This window comes from Bos javanicus, chromosome 18 (genome assembly GCF_032452875.1).
Source record: "Bos javanicus breed banteng chromosome 18, ARS-OSU_banteng_1.0, whole genome shotgun sequence".
Taxonomy (NCBI): domain Eukaryota; kingdom Metazoa; phylum Chordata; class Mammalia; order Artiodactyla; family Bovidae; genus Bos; species Bos javanicus.
In genome coordinates, this window is record NC_083885.1 from 12615355 (window position 1) to 12637350 (window position 21996).

At 50.7% G+C, this 21996-nt stretch overlaps 1 protein-coding gene and 1 long non-coding RNA gene across 2 annotated transcripts in view; both read right to left on the bottom strand.

The window, feature by feature from the left end:
• Positions 1 to 21996, bottom strand: part of MTHFSD (methenyltetrahydrofolate synthetase domain containing) — a 249990-nt gene that overhangs the window by 44561 nt on the left and 183433 nt on the right. The window lies entirely within an intron of this gene.
• On the bottom strand, positions 4364 to 16256 carry LOC133230065 (uncharacterized). The gene is made up of 3 exons (XR_009730728.1): positions 15180 to 16256; positions 13626 to 13705; positions 4364 to 7427 (listed from the first exon to the last, which is right to left on the bottom strand). It is a non-coding gene; the product is annotated as an uncharacterized LOC133230065 (long non-coding RNA).

The following is a 21996-nucleotide window of genomic DNA, read 5'->3' on the forward strand; positions in this document are numbered from 1 at the left end:
ATTGAAGGAGTGTTTGCAGTAAAAACTTAAGCCAACAAAAGAGTGATAAGATCTCTGAGGGCTAGTCATCACTGCAGTGTTTGCGGAGTACTCAGGCTCTGCTGGGGTGTAAGGACTCAATGTATATGATCACTCATTTACTTTTCCTGGGTCTGTGAGCTAGGGACGGTAGTTTCCCCACTTTTACAGGCAGGGTAGCAGGTTCAGAGAGCTTAGTCACTTCCCAGGGTCCCATGACCCATGCGTGGCAGAGCTGGGTTTGGACCCAGGCTCTCCGGCTCTGCGGCACCCTCCATCGTCAGACTCCGTCCTGAGGTCTTGTGTGCACAATCTCTTTCATCTTGAGGTAAACTTGGGAGCTGGGGAGCACTGTGTCCATTTTATTACTGATATTTTACCAGTACTCAACCCCCCCCCCGCCCCGGCCAGGTTTGCAAAGCAGATCCTTGACAAAGCACCACACCCAGGCAAGCATTCCTGTCTTTAAAGCTCGTAGCCACTCTTCTGTATCACCCGACCAAGCGTGAAAGCAGGGAGCCTACAGGGTGAATACCTCCTCACCTCCTGAAGTGGAAGAGACAGGCAGGGAACACACCTCCTAGCAGACAGCATCCTCCATGAGGCCTTCAGTGGGGTCTGCATGTCAGAACCTTCCAGTGAGCTTGACAAATTGAGCTGCCCAGACCCCTCTACCGGAGACGCTGGGGATTCTAATGCAGAATCTTCACCTGGTCCCACACTGGTCGAGCGGGCTGGTTCTCACCAGGGCAGTCTTACCCCTGGGGCAGTTGGCAGTGTCTGGAGGCGTTTTAGGTTCTTGTAACCAGGGGAGGGGTGCTAGCAGCAGCTAGGGGGTTGAGGCCAGACATGCTGTGAACATCCTATAGAGCACAGGACAGCCCCTCACAATGGAGAATTATCTGACTCTACAGCCCTGAGATTTGAGAAACCCTGGTTAGTTCCTCTGTGTGATCTCCACACCCAAAGAACAGAGTTAGTGGCATAGGCCATATTTCTATCTCCTTCCCATCTCTCTGGGATTTTCAAGCTAAAGGGCCACAGAAAGCCTCTTGCTCAGGGATGCATTTTTGGATCTTCTAGCCCAGCGAGCTGAAGAAGAGTAATTTGACAATTTTTAGGAGCCACCTTAAAAAAGAAAAAGTGAAAAGAAACAAGTAAAGTTCATTTCAGGGGTCTATTTTATTTAACCCCACCTATCCAAGGTACTGGGCTTCCCTGGTGGCTCAGATGGAGACCTGGATTTGATCCCACTTCAGCATGTGGTTTAATATAAAAATTATTGACATGCTTTACATCTTTTTGGCACCAAGTCTTGGAAGTCCAGTGTGTATCCTGTGCTAACCACACATCTTAGTTTAGACGAGCCGCATTTCACGCACTCCGCCTCAGCCTGAGGGATGCACAGCTTGATTCTCTTTGCTTGCCCTTTCACACACTTTTAGAGGATTCTGCAGCTCTTTAGAGTACTTATCCCAACTGCAATTAAGTAATTATTTGCCCAGTAATGAGTTTTGCATCTGTCCCTCCCCACGATGCAATGCGCTCTTGAGGGCAAAGGTCACATCATTCTCTGCTGTGCCCCTTTTTTCCTATCATGTCCAGCCTAGAGCCTGCCACTTAGCAGGCCTCCAAAAATGTTTGTTACAGGATTGCATTTCTCCACGCCTGGCTTTCCTGCCAGAGTGAACGTCCCTTGGCTTGTGATCCAACGCTTGGTGCGGAGCAGACAGTGAACACTTGTAGAATGATCCCGGGAAAGTGCTTATCTGATTCCTGGTGCTTTTCTCCACACAAGGCTGTTCACCCCTTTACTTGCTCAGCCCAGGGCGGGCGGGTGGTGGGGCTCACCTGATGGGTAAACCTGGGCAGACCTAGAGAGGCATCCAGGGTCCCAGTCTGGCTCTTTTTCCCTGGGAGTGAGCTGCCCTCTATTTTGCTCTCAAGGATCTGCCCACTGCCCCTGGTCCACGGGGTGGGGGCTGTGAGAATCCAGAGCGGCTGCTGACTACTGGGCAAATCTGCTGCTTGCCATGGGTACAAGCCCCTGTCTCCAGCTGAGCTTTCAAAATACATATTTTTGACGTCTCCCTGCCCAATCCTGTCATTTCCTGAAGGGTTCGGGGTTCAGGCAAGCTCCTAGTTTCACTGGCGAGGACTGCTCCAAGAAGCAGAGAGGAGAAGGCATAAAGTTATACAGCGGGGGGTTGCATGGGGGCCCCCCGCTCCCAGTCTGGAGTGCGGGAGGGGGGTTAGGCCACAGCTCATGAGAAACAGGCATGTCTGGACTCTGGATGCGCCTCTGCAGGCAGAGACCTCCCCGAAGAATCAAAGGGGAGGGCGGTCTTCACAGTGCAGTGGACGAGACCCAGGGGTTCCATATTTAATCTCTGCGACTTCCCAGAGGGGCAGGGAGAAGGTTCAGACTGCAGGCGCGACCTCTGGATTTATGGGTTTGCGAGTGAGCTGTATCCCAGTCCCCTCTGGCGAGAGGATGCTCCTTGGAAGCTGGAGTTGAGGGGGCGGGGGTGGGAGGGCTGGGATCAAGGAGGCGGGGTGGCAGCTGGGGACTGTGAGAAACAGGAAAAGTCCTTCGAGCTCCATTAAGAGCAAGCGGTTGTCTTTCCCAGCAACAGAAATTCTCCATGGGCCCCATAATTCATACTGCAGAGCTGAGCCTGAAATCAGCTCCGAGAAGCTGCACTTGGTATGACAGCATCATTAGGATGTGTTCTGTGGTTGCATGTGTGTGTGTGTGGTTGCGTGTGTGTGTGTGTGTGTGTGTGTGTCAAAGCTGGGAGGCAGAAAGAGACCTGTGGGAGAGCCAAGATGCTCCGTCCCTGACTCTCCCTCCGTCCCCAGATCCCATCCCCACCAGCACCCAGCATAGTTCCATGAGGGTCATAAGGATTCCCTCAGTGTCTCCCGGTGCTTCCTAGGACTTTGTTTTCATTAGCAAAGCAATATGTAATAATAGTTGTTAAAATAATTGTATTTCTGTTTTTACATCTGTAAAGATTAAGTTAAACAGTATGAAGCCCATTAAAGTATTTCATGACACGCTGCTGTGAACTGCCCTTCATTCCCACTGCTACTATTATTCCAGAGTAAACTTCAGAGATCGGGCGGCTGCCATGGAGGGTTATTTATAGCGGCTCATTCATCAATAAAAAAACTTCAAAAGGAATCTGTTACTCTTCTATTGGGAAGCCAAAGAAAACTCACATAAAGACAGCCCTGTTAAGAGACAAAGCGGAGGCGACCGCAGGACGGTTTGTGAAGTGAAATCCTGATTTCTAACAAATACCATGTCGCAGAGAGAGATTGCTGGCAACGTGAATCCATTTAAGCAACTGGCTTCCCATTGGATAGTTAAAATAAGCTGTTAAACAGTTGTATTTACGTTGGCTTCAAAGGGCCCGAGTCTCCTCTTTGGGTTTTAAAAGTGTAATAGGTTTGTGATCTTGACATAGCAAAAGCAAGCTCTTTTTCATCTGAAGCAAGCCCAGGGCCAGGCTCATCCCTGCGCCTTTGGGGTATGGTTTGATCTACAGTTTTCTTGGCGCTTGGTGTGAAACTAGATGGAGAGTTAGTCTCCCATGGCAGGTGGACCATTTACTGAGCACTTGCTGTGTTCTTGGTACTGCCCCGTAGAAGCAGGTGTTACTGGCTCTGTTTTACAGATGGGAGAACCATGGTGGGGGGAGGTTGAGTCCATACCCATCAGGTGTCCCATCTATAGGACCCCGTCTTTGGTGGCATCTTAGAACTGAAGTGACGGGGCTGGTATCGGACTTTGAAGCATGACGAGATGCAGCCGCTTGCATGTTCCCAGGCAGAACAGCCAGGCAGGCCAGCGTGAGAGTGTCAGCGGAGACAGACACAGGGAGCCCCTGCATGTCGTTGCGTTTCTGTGCCTGGACCCTAGACAGGTTCTGGGAGGCGCAAGGCTGGGCTACGGAAAGGACACTGTTGCCTGTGAAGGACTCTGTTGTGCAGACACCTTGTCCTCGTGGAGGCGGAGGCTGGAGGGTGGGGGACAACGCAGGCCTGAGCCTCCATAATTATCGGGCAATTAGCCATGCTGGGAACTCTGCCCAGTGAGAGAAGTACAGGCCTTCTCTGATTTATTTTTCCCAGCCTTGGGATGTAAATACTAATGACAGGCCCATCTTACAGATGAGGGGACTGAGACTCAGTGAACAAATCTTCTTGGGGTTAGGGGGGAGGGGGTGGTGGGCTGGGCTTGGACTCTGCACTTAAGATGGCGGGGTGTCTCTGCTTTACCCCTCGACCTCTCCTCGGCTAAGGAGAGTGGATGGACTTGGATTCAGACAGGCCTGTGGCGACTGGTCACACAGCTGGTCCATGACGCAGAGCTGGCTGAGGGGGCCAAGCCCAGGCTGAACACCCAGCCCATGCGCCTTGGAGCAGCGGTGCCTTCGGGGTGCAGGCGGCTGGGGAGCCCGCCCTATCTGATCTGGAAATCTGGCTGCGCAGCTCGTTAGCAAGTTATTCAGCCTCCTGGAGCCTCGGATTTCTCACCCCTCAAGTGGGGGTGATAACATCAAGGCGGTGGTGAGGATGGAGTGGGGTGAGGTCATTTATCTGCAGTGACTGGCACCACGTCACCATCAGCACCGTGGGCAGGCATAGCGGGTCCCCGGGCCAGACCAACGCCAACAGCCTCACATGGAGAAACTCAAGCAGTCCCTCCAACTGCATTCGGATGGGAGCCATTAGCATCCTTGTTTTATAGGTGAGCCAGCTGGGCCACAGGGTCCCTGGCAGCTCGCTCCGCGCCGCATGATGGCTCTGCGCGGTGGAGCTGGGGGGCGGGCCGGCTTCCCTCCTCTCAGCGCTCTCCCATCCGCCTCTTGGACGGGTCCTCTGTGCGCAGGGTGGATGCGGTGACCCTGCAGACAGCGTGACACGAAAGCTGAGAACTGGGGCTTATTCTGGGAGCAGGGGACCACCGATGGATGTGTTTCTGCACCTCTCCCAGGACACCATCCTTGAGGATGCTTGATGTCAGTCGTGCTCCAGAATGGTTCCTGGTGGTGCTCTGAGATGCAGCCTGAGTGTGACCTGGGGATCGGGAACCTCAGCTCCCACACCCCGGCGTCACTGCTGCGTGTCTCGACAGGTGACCCCAGGGGCCCTGGGCCCTCAGCCTTTCTCCTCACAAGTAATAGAAGGAGTTCTCTGGGGCTGGTTGAGGGCTGCTCCGCTGTCTCATGCCTGGGGTCTGCTCAGAGGGACCTCCACGTATCCGCCTGGCCACAGGCCTCCCTCTGGAGGGACCTCCTTACAGAACACGCACTGGGGTTTTGTCCCGAACCTGTGGCAGGCCCATCTCAGTGCAGAGCCAAGATTGCACTACTTTCTTTAGCTGAGAGCCATCTGAGTTCCCCCAAAGGGGGCTTTGGCGGAGGTTGGGAGGGAGACTTGGAGGACATCTCTAATCGGAGGTGGGAACCTGAACTGGCAACCTACTCCAGTGTCCTTGTCTGGAAATTCAATGGACATAGGAGCCTGGTGAGCTGCGTTTCATGGAATCACAAAGTCACACAACAGCACGCACACCTGAACAGAATGGAAACGCTGCCTTTTTGTGATTTCTCTTAATTTCCTGTCATGCAGTTAACAAGAAGAGCGAGTGGCCACACGGACCAGAATCCCTTTATGGAGCCGTCTGCTGGAGCTCTCTGCTCACAGAGTTTTGGCGTATGGAGGGGGGGCCTTTGCTCACCAGGGGAGGGGACGCTAACAGCTGCCCTGCGTGGTGTCCCCAACTTGTGCAGCGGGTCCTTCTCGAGACCCGCCATTATCACAGGATGAATTCAGCTGCATGTTGGGTTTGCCAGCCATCTTGCACTGTTTTTAAAATGCTTGGGGTCTGATAAAACCAAAAAAGATATTTGCCAAGCTCCATTCCCCTTCATTTTTTAAACCCATGCGGATTTTAAGGGGAATTTAATCCATATGTTTCTGATTCATTTGCTCTTAACTCATCAAAACCTTGTTTCGAAAAAGCTATTTGATGTCCAAGGAACTTTTGGAGCTGGGTTTTAAATCTTTTAAAGTCCTCCCTTCCTGGCTTTGAAATGAGATGTTGCCGTTTGCCAAGCATAAATGAGTTCCCTAGCTGAAAAAAAGTTCATGTTTGGTTCACAATTAGAGAACTGTGAATTCTCAGTGGGCTGTGAAACAGGCAAAACCTGCCCCCTTTGAAGACCCGTCAGGACCCCCTTCCCCAAATCCAGGACCAGGGCCCCCCCACCTCTGTGTCCAGGAGCGCATGCTGTTGGCCGGGCGATGGACAAGAATGATGCATCTTTTTACTTCAGCACCTGGAAGATGGTTTTAAGGACCGGTCTCCACACATTTAGGAGAATGGAACTTAGGAGGGCCTTCCGACATGTTTGTAAAGGCTGAATTATTTCAAACTTTTTATCCTGGAACCTTTAAAACACACAGAAGAGTAGAGAATGTCTGCATGTCCTACTCACCAGACTTCAGCAGTTATCAGTTCCATATCAACTTTACCTCTGAGATGAAGGCTTGATTTTGTATCATTTCATTCTTCTATATTTCTGCCCATAGCTCTAAAACATGAGGAAAGACTCTTTAAAGGTGTCCAATACCCTGATTACAAATTGGTAATAAATTCCTCAATGTCATAAAAATCGTGAGTCATTTCCCCCCATTTTTTCATAATTTTTAAAAACTGGGTTCTTTGAATCAGGATTTAAACAAAGCTATACATTGGGTGGCTTTTAGTCCTTTGATTTCTTTTTTTTCTTCTGGCAATTTATCTGTTGAAGAAACATCATTTATCATGTGGGATTTCCCACATTTTGGATTTTGATGATCACATTCTTATAGTTAACAAGTTTCTCTTCCCCCCAAAAATGCAATTTCTTAGGGTTTATGTATCTTCTTAAAAATGTCATAGAGTCAATTCTAGTAAAACAATTTATTTTACATTTTGATAGCCTTAATATTTCCTTTTTGTACCTTAAAATATCCCCTGTGGCCCTATGTTTAACTCCATTCTCTGAGTATTAATTGCCCCTCCCATCTCTCTCTCCCTCCCTGCCTCCCCACATAGGCTTTTTTACTTGGCACCACAGTTACAAGATATCAAATGCTGCAGTGGCAGGACCTTGTTCCATCATGTACTAAGACCCAGAAGGAATGATGGGGCAGGAAAAAGCAGAGACATTCTGAAAATGAACACACAACCATAATAATAAACATGCTTTCCCATATTTGATTTTGAGTGTTACATATCATGAGTCACCCAGTGAGAAAGTGAGAAATGCCCCTTCCTGTTCTCCTCCACTCCATCCAAAGGCATCAAGGTCGGCTGTCTTTCACTCCCTCTGACACCTGCGGATCTTCTCCTGTAAGGAAAGCAGACCAAGGCCTGGGCGTGAAGGTGGAGCTGTGGGCAGGTAACATTGTCTAGCTAGGGCTGAGTAACACTGTTTTCCCTTTCTTTATCTGCTTTTGGTTACAATCTACATATCAAAGAGGTACTGATAGTCCATTGTCAGCAATTCTTCAAAGTTCACTTTTAAAAATTATTAAAGTAAAAACCAGAGTCAACCTAAAGGAAAATATTAATGAGATCATGGAGAGGTGGTTTGTGCTTTGGTAAACCTCACACTAGGAGAAGGCAATGGCAACCCACTCCAGTACTCTTGCCTGGAAAATCCCATGGACAGAGGAGCCTGTTAGGCTGCAGTCCATGGGGTCACTAAGAGTCGGACACGACTGAGCGACTTCATTTTCACTTTCCACTTTCATGCCTTGGAGAAGGAAATGGCAACCCACTCCAGTGTTCTTGCCTGGAGAATCCCAGGGACGGGGAGCCTGGTGGGCTGCCGTCTATGGGGTCGCACAGAGTCGGACACGACTGAAGCGACTTAGAAGAAGAAGAAGAAACCTCACACTTCCCTGCTGGCTGATGCTTTGGCAAGCAGGGGAGGAGGGAGACTGGGAGAGGCAGCAAGAAAGTCTGGGTCCTTCTCCTCCTCTTCTTCATAATCTAAGCAGTGAGTGCAGACAGGCACTTCACCTCCTTGAAGTCCGTCTCCCCTGTTGAGTGGGACGTAATCCCTGCCCTGAACCCCCTCCTCCTCTCTCAGGGTTTTGATAGAGGAACAAAGAGATGAGGACTGTGATGCCTTGTAAACAATAATTATTACGCATAGTCTAATTGTCTCTTTTGCAGCCCTCCAGACACCATTTCTTCCCTCTGAGTCTTCTCCTTCTTCAACAGTCTTTACCCTTCTTGATGCCCCTACTAACTCATCATCCTTCTGTAGCTATAACAGGAGGTAACAACAGGTGCTTGGGGAGAGACTAAAAAGAAAACCACAAATCTTTGTTGGAGGGACCAGAAAAAACTGGAGCTGGCAACCTGGGATTCCTCCAGGGGTTGCAGGTGGATCGGGTTCCACCCTGGGACACAATGATTGGGCCCAGCCTCAGACACATGATTCCTGTTGGACCAATGAGAGTCCACCACAGGGTTTTAATCACTGAGGAGGAAGTGCTATCTTCTTGAGAAACATGGGAGCCTGGAGATGCCTGTGGCTGTGGTTCCTGCCTTCGGTGGGTTGAGGGAGCTGACCCAAAAGTCACCCAGGGAGAAGTTTCTCCCTTTTCAGTTCTCTCCACACCATCTGACTGTATCAAGGAGGACAGTGTCAGTTTGGTGGTTTCTTTTTTCTTGGATGGAGAAGGGAATGGCAGCTCACTCCAATATTCTTGCCTGGAGAATCCCATGGACAGCGGAGCCTGGTGGGCTTCAGTCCACAGGGTCACAAAGAGTCGGACCGCGTGACTGACACACACTTTTTCTCGGAAGAAAAAAGAGAAGATGGGGGATAAGGTGGGCAGAGAACAGTACTTGAGTCTCTGAGGCTCCCCCTGCCCCAGACATCTGATTAGAGGAGCTGATCAATTCTTAAGCCAATTTACTTAAGCCAGGGTGTGTTGTGTTTTTGTCATCTTCAAACAAAAGAGTCCTAATGAAATACATCTGTTAAAATTACATTTAAAGGCATGTATTGGATGGTGACTGCAGCCATGAAATAAAAATACGCTTGCTCATTGGAAGAAAAGCTATGACAAACCTAGATAGCATATTAAAAAGTAGAGACCTCACTTTGCCAACAAAGCTCTGTATAGTCAAAGCTATGGTTTTTCCAGTAGTCATTATGGATGTGAGTGAAAGTGAAAGTCACTCAGTCGTGTCAGACTCTTTGCGATCTTATGGACTATACAGTCCATGGAATTCTCCAAGTCAGAATACTGGAGTGGGTATCTGTTCCCGTCTCCAGGGGACCTTCACAACCCAGGGATCGAACCCAGGTCTCCTGAATTGCAGGAGGATTCTTTACCAGCTGAGCCACAAGAGAAGCCCATATGGATGTGAGTTGGACCATAATGAAGGCTAAGCACCAAAGAATTGCTGCTTTCGAGCCATGATGCTGGAGAAGCCTCTTGAGAGTCCTTTGGACAGCAAGAAGATCAAACCAGTCAATCCTAAAGGAAATCAACCTTGAATATTCATTGGAAGGACTGATGCTGAAGCTGAAGCTCCAGTACTTTGGCCACTTGATGAGAAGAGTTGACTCATTGGAAAAGACCCTGATGCTGGGAAAGACTGAAGGCAGGAGAAGGGGGTGGCAGAGGATGAAATGGCTGGATGGCATCACCAACTCAATGGACATGAATTTGAGCAAACTCCGGGAGATGGTGAAGGACAGAGAAGCCTGGCATGCTGCAGCCCATGGGATCCAAAAGAGTCAGACACGACTTAATGACTGAAAAAGAACAACAACGTACGTAGGTACAAGATCCATAACATTTTAGACACGTGGACACTCTCTGGATCACCTCTGGGGCTATGATTTGGAATATTTCTATCACCAGACAGTCAGTACTCTCCCACCCTAGAGGTAACTGATGCTTTGACTTCTGTCCTCATCAGTTAGCTTTATCTGTTCTCGACTGTCGTGTAGATGGACCTACACAGCATGTCTGCCTTCTTTCTCTTGTGTTATGATGGAAGTTCACCCACGTGGTTGTGTGTGACAGTGGCTGGTCTGTCTTCACTGCCAAGTAATATTCTCCTAGATGAAGAGACCACAACCTCTTCATTCTCTGCTGGCAGGAGCCTGAGCTGTTGGCAGTTCCTGACTATTGGGAGTAACGCTGCTATAAGTGGGCTTGCACATGCCTTCTTGTAGAACAGAACCCTCTATTAGACTGGGGACACTCCAGAAAAGGAACTGCTGCTTATGGGTTCTGTGTCCTTTGAGGTTCGTCCTGCCAGACAGTATCCCAGTGAGACAGAACTCTTGTTCCTCCATGTCTTGCTCTTTTCAGAGGGGGTGCGTTTACACTCGCTTCCTCCTCCTCCTTTCCCAGTACATGGCGAGCCCCTGGTATGCAACAGGTATTCAGCTAACTCAGCTCACTTTTGGAGAATGAATACTGATCAATCCCGGTTCCCATCACCCTGCCATCCCAGTCACCGCCAGCGCCCTGATCCCTGTCACAAGGGACGTTCAAGCACCGCCCGTCATGAACCTGATCTCTAATCTCCATGGAGCCCTGAAGGGTTGGCAGATGATGAAGCTGAGGCCCAGTGAGCTACTCACTCTGTCCCAAGATTCCTAAGTGGGGCTGGGAGGCAGGTCTGCCCAAGGCCCGTGGGCTGTCACCACACTGCCTCCTCCGAACACCTCCTCCACCTCTGGTGCCTCTGCAGCCCGTCTCCCAGATGGCTCCGTGCTTGTCTGTTCCCGTGGAATGGTTTTCAGGGTCCAGAGAATTTCTAGACAGCTCGGCTTCCCCCGGGATGTCTCTAGGGGCTACCGTCTGTTTATAAACGCCCCCTGGGCCTTTTCCTTTACTGGCCTTTATTGACAAATAAATGGCTGACTCACAAGAGTAAAAATATACTTCTGCTTTAGAGTTGTGTAGAGTTATTAAAAGTTTGTTGTGTCTACTCAGATGGTACAGCCACTGCCCGAAGACAAGGCAGCTGATCTGACTGCAGGACAGACACAGATAAACGTTCCCTCTCCTGACTCAGTCACGGCCATATGTTGGAGGTCACAGCAACAAGGCCAGCGAGGTCCTAGGGTCGGGCCCCGCTGGGGTTTGGGTGGAGTGGCAGAGCGCTGGGTCTGGAGCTGGGGACCTGGGTCAATGCCACAGCTCTTGTCATTTCCCAGCTGTGTGACCCTGGCCGAGTCCCCTCCGCCCCAGTTGGAAAGTGGGAATCACACAGCTTGCCTCTGGGGTTGGTAGGAGGAGTAAGCAGTTTCAAACAGTGCCAGAGTAACCATTAGAGGTATGAAGGGTGGGCCTTATAAGAGCTGGGAGAGGAAGGCTGTGGCCAGGAACGCCCTCAGGCAGGGCTTGGGAGCTTGCCCTGGGAAGCTGTTGTGTGTTTAGGCAGGGTGAGGGCTCAAGGGCAGGGCGCTGGCGGCCTCTGCTGCAGTAGAGGTGGTCGCTGCCCACCAGAAAGCTGCTCAACCCGAGGCTGGAGAAGAGCCCAGCCTCTTAGTCCAGACCCCCTCGCAGTCGGGTGCCCTCCTGCCATGAACTTCCACAGTGCTTCAGCTCCCTCAGTGGGCAAGCACCTGATGCTTTGAAAGAGAGATGGGATTTTCCATGCAAGTGAAGTGAAAGCCGCTCAGTCGTGTCCAACTCTTTGCGACCCCATGGATTACACAGTCCATGGAATTCTCCAGGCCAGGATAATAGAATACTGGAGTGGGTGGCCGTTCCCTTCTCCAGGGGTCTCCCCAACCCAGGGATCAAACCCAGGTCCCCCTCATTGCAGGCGGATTCTTTACGAGCTGAGCCACCAGGGAAGCCCTACCATGCAAGGAAAATGATAAATACTGAAGTCAGGAAAAGACCGCAGATACACTTATCCACAAGCCGGCAAATATGGGCTAACTTCTCAGGCCTTTCCACCCAGTCTGCTCCTCCCCGGCCTCTGGGCCTCCACTGGGCCCTGCAGGCTGCACCGCCAGCTCCAAGTTGGCACAAGCGAGCGCTCCTCTCCGCCTCCCAGCCCTGGTTCCCAGAAGCTCACCCACCAGGCTGCATTCAAGCGATGGGCTTTGGCAACTGTGGTGAGACGGCATCTACATTTCCGAGACGGAAAAGGCTAAAATGATATGTTTTGGCCCCGTCTCTAACCTTTGGAAGGGTGCCCAGCTTCCGACAGTCTCTGACGCTGTTTTGGGGGAGGAAACCTTATGTTGAGGAAAAACACATTGCTTTCCTTCAAGGCTGTTATTTGCTGTTTTTGAAACTCTTGTTGCAGGGGCCACAGACACTGTGTCCCATCGTGTGCCTCGCCACCTCCGAGCGGGGCATCCCCTGGACTCCCAGGTGGGCACAGCCTGGATATTAGTTTCCAGAAAGGCTTAAGGAAGAAAAAGTCTTCTAAGAAAGAATTACTCCTCTGCCCCAAAAACTCACGGTTCCTTCCAAGAAAATGTGCTCCCACCAAGACTGGAAAAAAAATTACCCAGTAAAGTCCTCTTATCAGGAAGGGATTTATCCCTCAGTGACCAACCCAGAGAAAACAGATATGCTCCGTGGTTCACAGGACGAGCCCTGGCTTCCATCTCTTGGCTCTTACAGACGTTGTCATCAACGCCCCCTTTAAAGTCCTACCAAGAATCTATGCATCTGAATTAGATGCAAAATATATGCCTTAACTTGGGAATGGAAGTGTGAAAGTGTTAGTTGAGTGGTGTCTGACTCTTGGCGACCCGATGGACTGTGGCCAGCCAGGCTCCTCTGTCCATGAAATTCTCCAGGCAAGAACACTGGAGTGGGTTGCCATGCCCTCCTCCAGGGGATCTTCCCTACCCAGGGATGGAACCCATGTCTCCTGTGTTGGCAGGCGGATTCTTTACCACTGAGCCACCTGGGAATAATAATAATTAAAAGAAACCAAGCACTGTGCTATTTAAAAGGCAGGTGGTTGAATCCATTGAAAAATCAATTCTAATGGGTTATTTACAGGAATAACTACTTATTTGTTTTTCTTTTACCATTCTTAATGGTTCTTTGTTTGTGTGGGTTTTTAATGACTTAAAATTGTTTCCTAGACTAGTTTCGTACTTGACATGAAAATAAACATTTTTGATTTGGACTTACTAGATGACTCAAATGAGGGGAGGGAAGTGACACTTGGCCTCGTCGGGCCCTTGGCTAGTCTTGAATCACTATCTGAATCTGGGTTTCAGTTTCTGCACTTGTAACACAAGTGATTTGGGGACTTCCCTGGCAGCCCAGTGGTTAAGAATCTGCCTTGCGATGCGGGGCGCCTCAATTTGATCCCTGGTCAGGGAACTAAGATCCCACAGCCATTTTGAGCCCAGATGCCTTAGAAGTCAATGCAGACAGGCAGCTTCCATCAGTTCTAGAGTAAACATTTAGCCAAGATGCAATAGTACTTCAAATCTCAAAAGATGTGAGAGTGACCTGAAACCCAGGGCGTGGGCATTGAGTCCATCTGGCAGAAAGGTGCCCTTCCTCTTGCAGGGACTCACCTCAGCTCCAGACCAGCCATTTCAGCTCAGGCATCACAGTGGTTCCGGGTAGAAAGGGCCTTTCTTGGGGTCCTCTGTCGCTGGAACAAGGTAGTTTGGGAAGATTTTGGTCATTCTGAGGTTGAGGTCATGGGTGGAAGGAGATCGTGGGAGTCAGGGCTCTGTCCAGGCGGGTTGGGGGACAGGCCTGGGGGAGGCGTCAGTGATGGGCCAGAGTCAGGCCGAGCTCAGGCCATTTGCGGTGGTCAGCCCCCATTGGGGAATCAGTGGTATCGCCAGCCTGCTTTGCACGCCAGGCACAGAGACAGGGGCGGCTGGAGATGGAGACATGGGGAGAGACACTGGGACACACACTGACACGTGAAGAGGAAACGGCAGCTGCAGACCCGGAGCGCCTGCATGTCGTGAGTCCAACCAGGAAGCCAGTAAACGGTAAGACGCTCGCTGCCCTCGAGGTGGAGGAATAGAGTGAGTGGCTGACTAATGCTCCTCCTAGATAGGACAGTGGGGCTGGGGCCCGGGGGCTCTCCCGCTAGCCCCCATGGGATGGAGACCGAGCTGCCCCCGAGCCCACCGCACACAGCCCTCCTCGCCCCACTCCCGCTCTGCACGGCCGCACCTCCCAGCTCACTGCCCTGACAGGAGCTGCACCTGTTCTCAGGCTCCCTGACACAGGCCGTCCAGGATAATGTTCTGCTATGACGGAAGCTTCTAGAACCTCACTATCCCAGGTGGTGGCCACGTGTGGCTCCTAAGAGCATTGCCACGGGGCTGGAGTAACTGAGGAACTGAATCTTGAATGTCATCAGGTTTCAATGACTTAAATGTAAACAGCCACACGTGGCCGCTGTGGGGGTGGGGGCGCGCTGTGTCTGCTGCTTGGTGGGACCTTTGCCCACAAGCCCCTGCCTTGTTCATCTATCTCTCTATACCGAGGAGAGTGACTGGCGGATAACAAACCTGCATTGCACGAAGATCTTGTTTTGTTTATCTCTCTTCTGCTACTTATTTTTGGTGGGGGGCGGGGATCTTGGAGATCCAAGTACTAAGTGGAAGTCACTCTCTCCTCAGCAGATAGACAAACAATTCATGAAGGAACTCGACTGGCCAGGCCTGGCCATGGGTCTGCTCTCTGGAGAGAACCATTTTCACACCTAAAAAAATGAGTAATTCTTCAATATAATCAAGTATCCAATTATGGCTCAAACTATCCCAATCGCCATATACACGTATGTCCATATAATCTGTTATCCCCATCTAGTTACCCTATTATCTATTATCTACCCATCATCTTTCTATCTATCCACTATCTATCTACTGTCTATCATCCATCCATCTGTACATCCATCATCCACCTCTGTCTCTGTGATCTGTTTATCCATTGTCTATCTGCATCCATGCATCCGAGTCAGGGTGCATGAGGGCCCACACACACGTTTGGCATCTGGACCCCTGCTCTTCCCTGCCTGGCCGATTCTCTCATCACCTGGTTGGTGACATAGATAGAATCGGGGCCTCCCTGCAGGTCCAGTGCTGCTTCCTACTTGAGCTCACCTGGGAAGTGACGACTTCTCAGCCCCCAGCTGCGTCTGGCCAGCTCCAAGGCTGACGGCTGTCAGGCCCGCCCTCCTATCTCCCCATCGGTCACCGACGATGTGCTCGCCGAGCATGGAGCGTGGAGCTGGCAGCCGCACAATCTGATACAGCTCCGTCTCGGGCAGATTTCAGCACTCTGTCATCCTCCCAGTCCTGGCGCCAATGTGTGGCCCAGCCCACCGCCAAACGGAGCTGTCAGGCCTCATGGCGGAGTCTTGCATGCTCGGACATGGCCAGGCCTTGTCTAGACAATCCCCAGCACCCAAGCAAACACCCTGGGTCTGGTCAGACTGGATTGAGCCCGGCTTCCCAGAGACCCGCAGCCGTCGGGGCTCTGACAACCCTGGGTGCTGTTTTCAGGGCCCATGGCTCCAGAAAGCGGCCCTTTCCTGCTGAGTCTGGAAGCCTGGGGGCGGTGCTGTCACAGCTGAAACAGATTTCCGTTGGCAGCATTTGGGTGTTATCTGAAATGTTGAAAATAATTTTCTTTTTAATTTCTCCATTTTTCAACCTGACCCTGCAGTCCTCATTTCTTAACACCTATCACATTCAAGCTGGTACAATAAAAATAATATTTATCATGCACACATAACGCCTGTTTCCATCCTTACAATGATCTTAGAGGGATCCTTATCATTCCTGTTTTACACAGATGAAGAAAGGAGCCCAGAGAGATTAAGTCATTTGCGCCAAGGCCACGCAGCAGGGACTGGGCTTCAGCCTACGTCTTTCCAAGGTTCCAAAGGTTGGAAGCAACTGATTGTCCAACAGACCTGTTTCTTCCTGGATGGCAAGGCCATGGGATACCGGGGGCAGGAGAAGGGCAGAGCTGAGGGCAGAGTCTGGTAGGACCCCCAAGGATGCTATGGGGACAAGGACCGTCTTCCACGAGGCCCATGGGCCCTGTCCCAGAGTGGTCCTCCTGTTTCACTGATTCCTCTCTCCCCCTCTCCAGAATGAACTCCAGCTACTGTAACAACAGCACTTTTCCAGGATGCTTCCTCGTGCATGGCAGTCCAGGTGAATAAAAGCTGGGAGTCACGTGCCCACTAGACCACCTGGCCAAGTCTGAGTCCCATTCAAGGCCCCCAGGACACAACACCATCCCTATGTTACAGATACAGAAACTGAGGTTCGGAGAACAAAGGAATTCATCCCCGGCCCCACGGCCGCGGGGTTCAGAGCCGGGTGTTTGCAGCCCTGGACCCAAGCACATTAGGATCAGGGGCAGAGCTTTGGGAAAATACGGGATGCCTCTGGGTCCCGGAAACTCACATTCAATCCATGTGAGCTGGGTCCAAAGCTCCTCAGGTGACGACTGTGTTCAACCAGGGTGTAAAACTTGATGTTCCAAGTGGGGTCCCCGGATAAGCAGTACCACCCAGGAGCTTATAAAATGCAGAGTCTCAGGCTCTACCCAGACCCTATGTTTGGAAAACAGTATTTTTTCCTATCACCTTGGCACTGGAATCACACCTAGCCAGGCCCACACTGCCCACATACAACACCCCCAGTTCTGAGTTGGCTGCAACCTGTGCACTGGGGTGGTTAAAACCCTTCAGGCAGCTCCAAGGAGCTGAGAAGTCTAGTCCAGAATCTCTGCTGAGTTTGACTTCTGAGAATGGGCTGGTTCTTAGCATATCTCTTTGGGGTGAAGGACTCTTTCTTCAGTGTAAATAACATTTGTATTTATTGATGAACAAATGAAAAAAGTCACAACAAAAAGGCGACTCTCCCTTCTCAGGGCTGTTGTCCTGAACTTGGCTTCATTAGCTACAGGGCGTCCCTATATATCCTCTGCTCCTGGTCACCTTGACAAGAACAAGGGCTTGACCACAAGATTCAAATTTAAGGAAATGAGGGTTTAGCAGTAAGAAAATGTTAACTTTGGGGAACATGCCTTACATCTCAGCCTGGCATAGCATAGCCAGAACCATGTTCCTGCGACCCCCAATACAGTCTGCTGCAAATGGTATCATTCCATTCTTTTTTATGGCTAAGCAGTGTTCCCTTATATACGCCACATCTTCTGTATCTATTCTTCTGCCAGTGGATATTTAGGTTGCTCCCATGTCTTGGCTATTGTGGATAGTGCTGCTGTGAGCGTAGGAATGCACGAATCTTTTTGAATTAGACTTTTGTCCAGATGTATGCCCAGGAGTGGGACTGCTGGATCGTACGGTAGTTGGGGTTTTAGTGTTTGAGGACCCTCCAGCCTGTTTTCCATAGTGGCTGCACCAGTTTACATGCCCACCAACAGTACACTTGTTTGTTCTATTCTACTTCATTAAAGAAATACTGCTTATGAGCCTCCCACTGATTTTTATAATTTATTGGCCCCAAGTGTTCCAAAAATATGTGTGTGTGTCTCTCTATATAAAATGAAATATTACTTAGCCATAAAGAATGGAATAATGCCACTTGCAGCAACACAGATGGACCTAGAGATGATCATATTAAGTGAAGTAAGTCAGAAAGAGAAAGACCACTACCTCACGGTATCGCTTAACACGTGGAATCTAAACTATGGCACAAATGAACGTATCTACGGAGCAGAAACAGACGCACGGACAGAGAGAACAGGCCTGTACCAAGGGGGAGGCGTTGGAGAGGGGCGGACTGGGAGTCTGGGTTAGTCGATGCAAACTATTACATGCAGAATGGAAAGCAGCGAGGCCGTACTGCACAGTACAGGGACCTTCCACATCTATGATAAGCCATAGTGGAAAAGATACGAACAAGAACATGGCTGCATAACCGAATCAAATTGCTATAAGCAGAAATTAACACAACGCTGTAAATCAACTATCCTTCAATCAAAAAAAAAAAAAAAAAAAAAGGAATGGACAAGGCTAGAATAGCATAGAAAATTGCAGACCGTAGCAGGAACATGGCTCTGGCTATGCCAGGCTGAGCTGTAAATCATGTTTCTCATCGTGCCTGGGCTACAGACAGGTAATCCCGAGAGTGAGATGTGGTTCTGCCAAGCTGTGCTGGGGCCCTGGACTGGGAGAGCGATCAGGCTAAGTCCCCTGGAGGTGAAAGGTCAGCTAGCAGCTTAATTAGTGGCTGGGGAGGAGGTGGTGAGCTGACTGCAGGTCTCCCCACCTCCACCACTACTGGGATCCCATGATTCTCCCCAAAGGGCAGTCTCCCCTCTTTGGAGGCCAGCCCATGGGTTATACGGGGGGCTGTGTGGTCCTCCGCTGGGGCATTTGTGTGACCACAGCCGTTGGTGACAGGGAATGCTATCCCAGGCCTCCGAAGGGTCCAGGGAGAGTCAGTTACAGAGCAGGAAAATTCCAGCCCCCAGGCTGCCCTCCAAAGCCTGGGGCCAAGAGGCTGGTCTGGGCAGGAGAAGCCAGAGAGCAAGCCTGCGTTCCCAGGCCGAGGTCCCCAGGGTGTCCGAGGCTTCTTTGATCTGAAACAGATCCCTCTGTGTCCCCAGCGGCACCCTGCTGAGCGTCTGTCCGCTCTGGGTTGGAAGCCGGACATCTCGGCTTCATTTAAAGGCGTGGGGCCCTACTCCCCACGTCCGCTGCTCACTTCTGTAGAGGCTCTGCAGCTGGGGTTGGGGGCTGAGCGGGAGCCCCGTCCTGTGGTCCCGGGGACAGGCGCCTTCCCAGGGCCCCCAGGTCCTCTTGCCAGGGGATGTCAGCTTGCTGTGACCTTGCACAAAGCATCACTACATGTGGATAATATGTGCCTCTGGTGACATCTGAATTACTGCCTCTGGTCCAGGAGAAGCTCTGAGCGTCCTCGGGGCCTGATGGGCCCCCTTGTCTCCACTCACCCACGCCCTCCCGACTGCCTGTGCCCCCATGCCTTTCTGCCCTGACAAATGTCTTCGAGCATGCCGAGCTCAGGTGTTGTGACCTCTGTGTGATGCTGATGTGTGACAGGGCCTGGCCTGACAGGCAGGTGTGGGACAGGCAGACACCAGGCACCCGTGGGTCTGTGACCCTCGCAGCTGATGGGGGTGTTCCCCAGAAGCCGACTCTGGGAGAAGCATCTGAGTACACCCTTTCTTTGGTCATTACTGCCTCGTAAAAAATAGCCCCAAACTTAGCAGCTTCAGACAACGGCTGGCAGGTGCCCCTGTAGTCAGCAGTCACCCCTACCTGGCGGGGACCCGGGGACACGCAGCAAGGCCTCTGCAGCTCTTTAGTCTTCCTGCAACTCCGGCAAGCTGTGCTCTCACGGATTTGGAAAACACGTCTCCAATGAAGATTAGAGACTCTGGAGACAATAATTGTCAACAGACTGGGAGTCCGGGTCTTCACTGCTGACAGCTTTAACGGTGGCGCTTCTGCAAGATGAACTTCCATCGAGATAGACTGCAGATCTGTGTCTTCAGTGTCAGGGGGAGGGGGCTAGCCAGTCGTGCCTGGGGGTCAGAGCCCTGTTTGAAAAGTGGAGGGTGTTTTCCTTGATAGGAACTTTCGAGAGCAGAAGCCTTTTGCCCCTCCCTCTTCGGGCACACATCGGCCTCCAGCGGGCCTTCTGAGAGAAATGCACACTCAGGTTCTAGCGGGGAGAGGAGTCCACGGCCTCTGGGCGGGGTAGGGTTGACCGCGAGCTCAGCGTTTTCAAGGTGCATCACGGTGCCACCATACGACCCTCCACCTCTTCCCTTATCCAGGCTTCCCAGTGATTTCTGGGATCCACTTGTGAGGACAGAACCTGGGGGATCTTGAGGAAGGAGTGGGTCCATCCCCCTCTATACAGGTGCCTTGGAAGCATGTGGAATCACAGGGTGAGACTGAGCCCCAGGGGTGCCTCTTCCCGCTAAGCATTTCCCAACTGACCCTCAGCACGTGTTATAAGAAGCCTGGCCTTTGGAGGAGGTGGTTTTCATCCTTAAGATGAAAATGCTGGTGTTTAACCCAAACAACTCTGGATCAATTATTTTTTCTTGTTTCTTACTCTCCTTTTCTCTCTTTTTGGGAAGAGGAAAGTTATTGATTGGATACACAGATGTGTTTAATGTTTTAAGTCAGTTCACGGTACATGTGGAGTCGACTAAATATCTCTGGGCAGTAACTAGCCCAGAGGTTGTTCATTACAGCTGTGAATGGGAGGCTGCCAGTGAGAAAGATTTTTAACATTGGGATGAAGGAGAGGAGTGGTGTGGGACATTTGCTGACTGTTTCCACATGATCCTTTAATATCAGCGAGAGTGCAGGGCTGGCTTCTAAGCTCTCTGGTGAAAACCCAGAGACGAGCTCCATCACCAGCCCCAAACTACTGTTAGATTCCTAGTTGTGAGTTATTAACTAGGCTTCTTCCTGCTCCTTCTCACTTCAGTCCTTTATTTGCAAGTACATAAACACCCACAACACAACGGTTGTTCCAGGTTTCACTGCCCAGGATTTCTGCACCAGTCCACCGCAGCCCTGCTCTTTGTATGCTGGGACACTGACCCCCTCCGTCTTCTGCCCAGACGGATGACTGTGGTGTGAGTCACGCTGTGCACCAGCAGAGGCTCAGACACGAAAGGTGATGCTGGGTCCACCTGGACCTCCGGGGACGCTCAGGCTTGGCGCCCAGCCACCATAAGCTGCCTGGAAGGACCACATGTGGGCGTCCTATTCCCAGCTCATCTGGGGTCCCCACCAGCATGGACTACTAGTGGGTGAGCCAGAGGACCTCCAGACGATTCTAACCTTCACCTGAGCAATCCTGGTGAGAACCACAATGCTGAGCGGAGGCAAGCCAACCCTCCTAAAGCCTGCATGGTGCAGAGATTTGCAAGCAAGATAAATGTCATCATTGGGGACTTCCCTAGTGGTCTGATGGTTCAGATCTTGAGGTTCTACTGCAGGTAGCATGGCCTCAATCCCTAATTGGGGGATGAAGATCCTGCCTGCCATGCAGTTTGACCAAAAAATAATAAAAATTATATTTAAAAATATGTTGTTGTTTTCAGTTCAGTTCAGTTGATCAGTCGTGTCCTTCTCTTTGCGACCCCATGAACCGCAGCATGCCAGGCCTTCCTGTCCATCACCAACTCCCAGAGTCCACCCAAACCCATGTCCATTGAGTCGGTGATGCCATCCAACCATCTCATCCTCTGTCGTCCCCTTCTCCTCCTGCCCTCAATCTTTCCCAGCATCAGGGTCTTTTTAAATGAGTCAGCTCTTTGCATCAGGTGGCCAAAGTATTGGAGTTTCAGCTTCAACATCAGTCCTTCCAATGAACACCCAGGACTGATCTCCTTTAGGATGGACTGGTTGGATCTCCTTGCAGTCCAAGGAACTCTCAAGAGTCTTCTCCAACACCACAGTTCAAAAGCATCAATTCTTCGGTGCTCAGCTTTCTTCACAGTCCAACTCTCACATGCATACATGATCACTGGAAAAACCATAGCCTTGACTAGACAGACCTTTGTTGGCAAAGTAATGTCTCTGTTTTAAGCCATCGCATCTTGGAGTGGTTCACACTCAGCAAGAGACCACGGGCACACTGGAGGAGCAAACTCGTGCACGGAGAGCTTCCCGCCCTCGGCTGGCTTGGTCTTATCTTCTTTTATCTCAGTTTGAAGTCATTTTGTTGTATTATCATTTTGGTTCTATCATGTATTTAAACACCTTGAAGAAATATGTTTGTTTTTAGATCAAGGGTGGGATTCACGGAACATAAAATTAACCATTTTAAGGTGTTCAATCAGTGCCATTTAGTACTTTCACAATATCGTGCAACCACCAATTCAATCAAGTTCCAGAACATTTTCATCACCCCAAAGGGACACTCTGTATTCACGAAGCAGTTGCCT